The following is a 6,056-nucleotide window of genomic DNA, read 5'->3' on the forward strand; positions in this document are numbered from 1 at the left end:
GGTCAAAGCTTAAAGAGCATGGGCTACAGCAGCAGAAGACCACAATAGCTGCCACTCCTGTTAGCTTAAACTGAGGCTATATTTCACACAGGATCGTCAATATTGTGTTATATTATATATGATATTTAGATGATAAGATCAGAATTTTGGGATTTTTGGGATGCAGTGGAATGGGAGAGTGTAAATAAATCCAGTAACTGTCAATATTGACCAAAATCTCTGACGAAAGTTTCCAGAACCTTGTTGAATCTGTAAAAATTAAAGGCAACTCTCAAGGCAAAAGGGGGTCCAACCCATAAATAGCAGTTTGAAGTAGTCAGTGATATACGGGATTATTAGGTATTCTCAAAGGATTTACTAGAAATCAAAAGCGGTTATGCATCTCAGTGTGTATGTTATGCATAATACAATAGGCATCACATTTTTAAAAACACAACAGTCTAAACAAAGTAAACATTGTTCAAGAAATTAGTGAAAGTTTGTTGCAGTGGGGTGTTTATTGTTATACTGGTATATGGTGAAGTTACATAGTGTAGATATTAGAATAGAATACAACAACATACAGTGGGAAAGTGTGACATTTATACAGCTTATGAAAAGAATAGGAAGGGATAGCATGTAAATGCTTTAGTAATGCTTAGTTGGGTTTGACGTATGTGCTAAGATCTGATAGGGTTTGCAATAACAACGGTAGATTCAGTTGAAGGCTCTGGTTGACAGTTAACCATAACAAAGGACTGCTCAGCCCAAGAGGTCAAAACACTATGATGTAGAGAGTGTCTCCTTACTTAGCTGGTTAGCTCATGTAAATGGACTGATTCTTATATAGTGCTTTTCTACTCTCCCGGAGTACTCAAAGCACTCTATACAACATGCCACATTCACCCAATCACTTTATCTATACTCAGTGTTACCTAAGTACATTCACACGCCGATGAACGCATCGGAGAGCAACTTGGGGTTAGTATCTTGATACTTGAAATGCAGACTGGAGGAGCCAAGGATCGAACCACCAACCTTCCTGTTCTACCTCCTGAGCTACAGCCACCCCCTATGTCATAATGTGGGTTTGAACCCGAGACAAATAGCAACACTATAACAAAAAAGAATGTGTCTTAGTAATCAAATAGAGAGGAGAATATAGCACTGAGTTATAAAGAGCAGTGTACTCTGTGAAACTGTAGTCACAAGATATTCAGCACAGTTATCGACACAAGATAAACATTTCAGTGGTATTATTTTACTTACAGCTTGCCACTGCTGACTCGTCAACATTTCTTTTCTTTTTTAAGAAATCCATACAAGTTTCAGTTGGCCTTTGGAGCCTGAAAATATGGACTTGCAGAGCACTCCTATATAGAGTGTTAGAAAAACTTTTTCCAATGTATCTAATGTAATCATCAGGCACTACAATTATTTTTAGATTTTTCTCATAAGAATAATACGATTTTAAGATAAGAAGAAAATCAACTGACTTATTTTTTCCACTTGTTAGTCGTCTGTGGTGGAAAACATGATTTGTTGCCCTCAGCCACACATATGGTCTTCTAAACCTATTTCTGCAATAGCACGAGAGGATTTTAACATGATGCGTGTTTGACAGCCAGACATCATATTAAAATCCTCTCACACTAATGCAGAGGTGCATGTGGTGTGTTGGCCATGTAATGATAAACATAAATGATGTCACATAGGATAAGCACCACTAGCGGAGTAGCTCCCATGCTCTCGTGACGCATTAATCATTGTCGACACCGCCACATGTTGCAATAATCTGCTGCTGACAATTCAAGCTGGAAGTGAGTAACATTTTATTTAAATTTAGTGAAATCTGAATTATGTAGGAGTAAACTAAATTAAAAGAAGGGGAAAAAAACAGCTAAGAGGAAGCAGAGCGGAGGCTTTGCAAATGTAAAAGATGAAACGAGCTTTCAGCAAGGCTGAGCATCTCTGAGCTCACCGGAATAAGCCAAGACATCTCTCTTCTGTGTTTGTCTAGCTCGAGGGTGCGACTACAAAGGTCACACGTGTCATTAAAATGAAGGCATCGATAGATGGGATATTTTCACAAAGGTGACAAGATCCCATCCCGGCATAATTAGCCTCATTTTTATAGCAAGCAGGTCACTTAAAAGTCAATTTCGGTGATCACGCCAATGAATCTTTACACCATGTGTTATAAACCTGTTATGCTGTGGATTCGAATCCCAGTGCACCACATGGCTAACCACCGTAATACCTCACTTTAGGAAGAGGTCCAACTTTTCCTGTTATCTTTGGGTGTCCTTTGTGGGTTGTGTGGATGCATCACTCCAATAAGCCTTAAGGATATTGGGAGCAATCCAGGAAATCTATCTGACATAACAAAGGAGTTTTGAAGAGCAAACGCAAACGGCCTTGACAGCGCTGCAGATGTAACTCTTTCAATTGCATTTTTTTCATTAGCGACTGAGTCATTCTGTATGTACACATGGTAGCTGCTTTAAGGCTTTAGAAAAATTACATGTGGATGTTTGATGATCTCTGACAGTGGCTTAAAGGAAACGATGATTATTCAGAATCAACATGGAGGGACTCTGCTGATGATGAAAAAAGTTTGCTGTCCTAACACATCATGTCATTGTTACAGTTTGTTTTAGTTTAAAGAGTACAAAAAAGCACAAAGATATACTGCAGTAATAAGCTCCCATGGTGCCAGTAGGTGGTTTTTGACATTTGAACCATTTGTTTTGTGGGCGATGATAATACGCCCTGCCACCAAGCAAAAATGGTTCAGGAATGGTCTGAAGTGTTGATTTGCCCTCCAAATTCTCCAGACCTCAATCCAGTTGAGAATCTGTGGGATGTGCTGGACAAACATGTCGAATCCAAGTCCAAGTCCTTGCACCTTACAACTTACAGGACTTAAAGGTTTAATTGCTAACTTTTTGGTATCAGATACCACAGCACACCTTCAGGGGTCTAGTAGAGTTTGTGTATTTGTCACGGCCAACCATGAGGATGTGAGGAAGGAGGACTCTTTAATGAAGGCAGTGCATTTATTTACAGTGAAGTAAATAACAAGAACACAATAAATTCCCGTTAGCTCCCTAGACTCCCGTGTCGTGTCTTCGCTCAAACGTCCGTGCTCGTGCTCTCCGCTCCTGTGTTTCCGCACTCCCCGTGCGTGCTGTCCTTTTCTGCTCCACGCTCCTCCTGCAGGGAAACAACAGAGGCAGCCGTCAAACATTGACTTCCGCGGGCCGGCACGATACTATACTTGGACACACACTAACTTGGAGTGCAACTCAACGATCCCGCCTCGAGGAGCTCTTAGCTACACTCCTATGTAGCTCCCCCGACGAGCCAGATCAGCTGCAGGTGTGTGAGGTCCTCAGGCGTGGCCAGCCACCTGGCAGGACACACAAGACAAGACTCCTGTAGACCAGTGCTCAGCACACAAACCAGGAAGACGAGGAACAGCAGCACCAAAAATACACATGTCCAGAACTGCCCAGGGCGACCCAGGACCCTAACAGTCTTGTTAGATCAGGGCTGCGCAGCAACCGACGACCAACACAATATAACACATGGTCACAGTGTTATGCCTGGTTGCTTTTACAATCTTGAATGCTCACACTGAAGTTGGCCAAACTCAAATAATAACGATGCAAGGCTCCTTGTTATGTCACTTCAGACTGCTCTAAATGCTTGCTCTGGCTGTAACTATAGAAGCCACACCCACCGGCTGTTCAGACCTTCTGCTTATGAGGAGAAAAGTCAAGAAAGTTTGCTTTAACAACCGAAAACAACTTGTTTCCGATATTGGATGTACTGTCTAGTTTAACATAAAGAAGGACTATTTTGAACTGTGAATCGTGTAAAGTTAATCTCGTACATTACGAGAACAAAAATATGGTACTGGGAGGGGGGAAAAGCACGACAGGCCCACTTTAATAAACATTACATTTAAGTTTTCCTTTGATTAGAATATAGGCCAGTGAAAACTAAGCTTCTGCAGAAGGTCTCAGTGTAGCCCCCAATTCACTCTACTGTATGCAGAGTGTATCTCCAGCGTAAACACGCTATTAGAGTTTAGAGCAGAAGAGCTTGTGCAGCTCCTCTTATCTGCCAAGGATGCCTCTGATGGCTCCCGATTGAAATGCCAGCTCTGAAGTTCTGTGCTCAGCCACACGTGTAAACGCCGCAACAGAATGTAACTTATTCCCTCAAAGCGCTTGTTTTCTCTCCCCAGGCAATTGGAGATTAGTTAGTTCAAATTCTAGACGGGTGCTTTTTGAAGAAAGCCGTTTTCGGGGAGATGCGCATGAAAAATTGGCAAGCAAGCATTAATATGTATAATTAATTTTGTTGTTATCCACATATTTGAGCAATGAAGGGAAAGGCGCAGACAGAATTCGGAGCCCGTGCTCACAGGAACCCAGGGACGGCATGTGGATCATTTTTAACATTTACATTCCAATTCAATTTGCTCAACTGGAATTATCTGGCTCCCCTTCATGGTGGAGATTAATTCAGCTTCCTTGTTGTTCATTTCTAAGTTTAATAACATAACCCAAAGGTATTTCGTTTCCTTTTTTTCTTTGAACACAGAAATTTTCATGAGCTTCTCCTCTGCAGTTATTTTTGTCTCCTTGTAGATTTCGAATTTTGCATTCCCTATACATGAATACATTATCAATTCTCAGAGATTATCATTATGCTCGGATCTCGGCCAGCAGCCAGAATTTGACAAGACAATCAGCCTCTGTGGCAAGAAAATAGGATCTTCTTGCAGTTCATCGTCGAAGTTCTTTAAGCGCATGTATGATATATTTAAACGCACCCACATGGTGCAGAAAGCTCACGCAACATACAGCCGCGGGAGAGGAGATCGCAGGGCCAATTGCAAGCGGCTCGTGCATCTGTTCCTCCTTGTCTTCTCAATCAGGATCAATTTGACACCTGTTTGTTGCCAACAGAATTCTCGGTGATGCCCACAGATCCGCTTTCCAGGTGTCTTAAGGCCTCAAAAGACGCTCGTCGTTCGTCTCATAGGTGGCTCGAAGCACATGCCGGGGTCGCTGGTGCCTTCCCTGCCACCCCCTCATCAGGATAATTAAGCTTTCTCAGCCTGCTGCACACAAATGGGGAATTTCGCCAGCCCCTCCAAGTTGTACAGATAGTCTGCAAATTGCCTCTGATTTGCCACCTGATTGTGCTATGATTATGTTGTCACTGGATGCTGTGATTATGATGGCCCATAATTGCTGGTGTGCATTAGCTGCTGCACAACGCCCCCCCACCTCCCGATCTCTCTCTGTCTACCTGTCTATGTATCTATTGACTTCCTTTCCCTCCATAAATCTCGCTTTTATTTCCCTCACCGTGTCACCGCTCTGTCTCAATTTATTTTTATTTCCCCCCCCTTTCTTCTCTAATTCAAATGCTGATTCTACTTGTGAAGCGCTTTGATGTCATTTAATGCAGGCTTGCGCGCTCTCCTCTGACGCATTTCGAAAAAGATTCGTCTCACCTGCATTTATATCTGCATACTTTATGCCTGCGCCATAGAACTAAATTCATGTGTTTTGTTTTATTTGCTTTTTAAATTTGTGATTAAAGTAAGCAGCATTTCATTTCCTCCACATATATAGGCTTAAAAACAGATTCACTAATTAGTCATAAACCTTTCTATTCAAATCTATCTTAAAAGCAAAGACTCCCCATTATGAGGAAAATTAAACTTCCCAACATACATAAAAACACCTGGTTTATCCAGTGATTCAGCCAAGGTTTGGGTTCTGTGTGCGCTCTTGGGAAGAGATGGCATTGGGGGTATTGTCTTACAAGATGTACAAACACCCCCGTCCAACACGCATGCATTGGAAGTATCTCCTCATCGCACATGATTCTCATTTTCGCAAAAGACATTAAGTCACCTGCGGCAAGCCAGCTGAATGTGCCACGTCTTGGCACGTTGGGAAAGCCATTTGTTTGTGCGGCAAAAACAGAGAAGTGTTTATTTGGGCTTGTTGGACTGACAGTGTCCCCTGTCAAAGCGACGCTTCAGCTGT

The 6,056-nt window shown here is 42.2% G+C and overlaps 1 long non-coding RNA gene across 1 annotated transcript; it reads right to left on the minus strand.

Annotated features, from left to right (window-relative positions):
- Positions 1-3,024: 3,024 nt before the first annotated feature.
- LOC145426078 (uncharacterized) lies at positions 3,025-3,674 on the minus strand. Its single transcript, XR_013906842.1, has 2 exons — positions 3,276-3,674; positions 3,025-3,195 (listed from the first exon to the last, which is right to left on the minus strand). It is a non-coding gene; the product is annotated as an uncharacterized LOC145426078 (long non-coding RNA).
- Positions 3,675-6,056: the final 2,382 nt, after the last annotated feature.

The sequence above is a fragment of the Astatotilapia calliptera genome, chromosome 3 (assembly GCF_964374335.1).
Source record: "Astatotilapia calliptera chromosome 3, fAstCal68.1, whole genome shotgun sequence".
In the NCBI taxonomy this organism is placed as follows: domain Eukaryota; kingdom Metazoa; phylum Chordata; class Actinopteri; order Cichliformes; family Cichlidae; genus Astatotilapia; species Astatotilapia calliptera.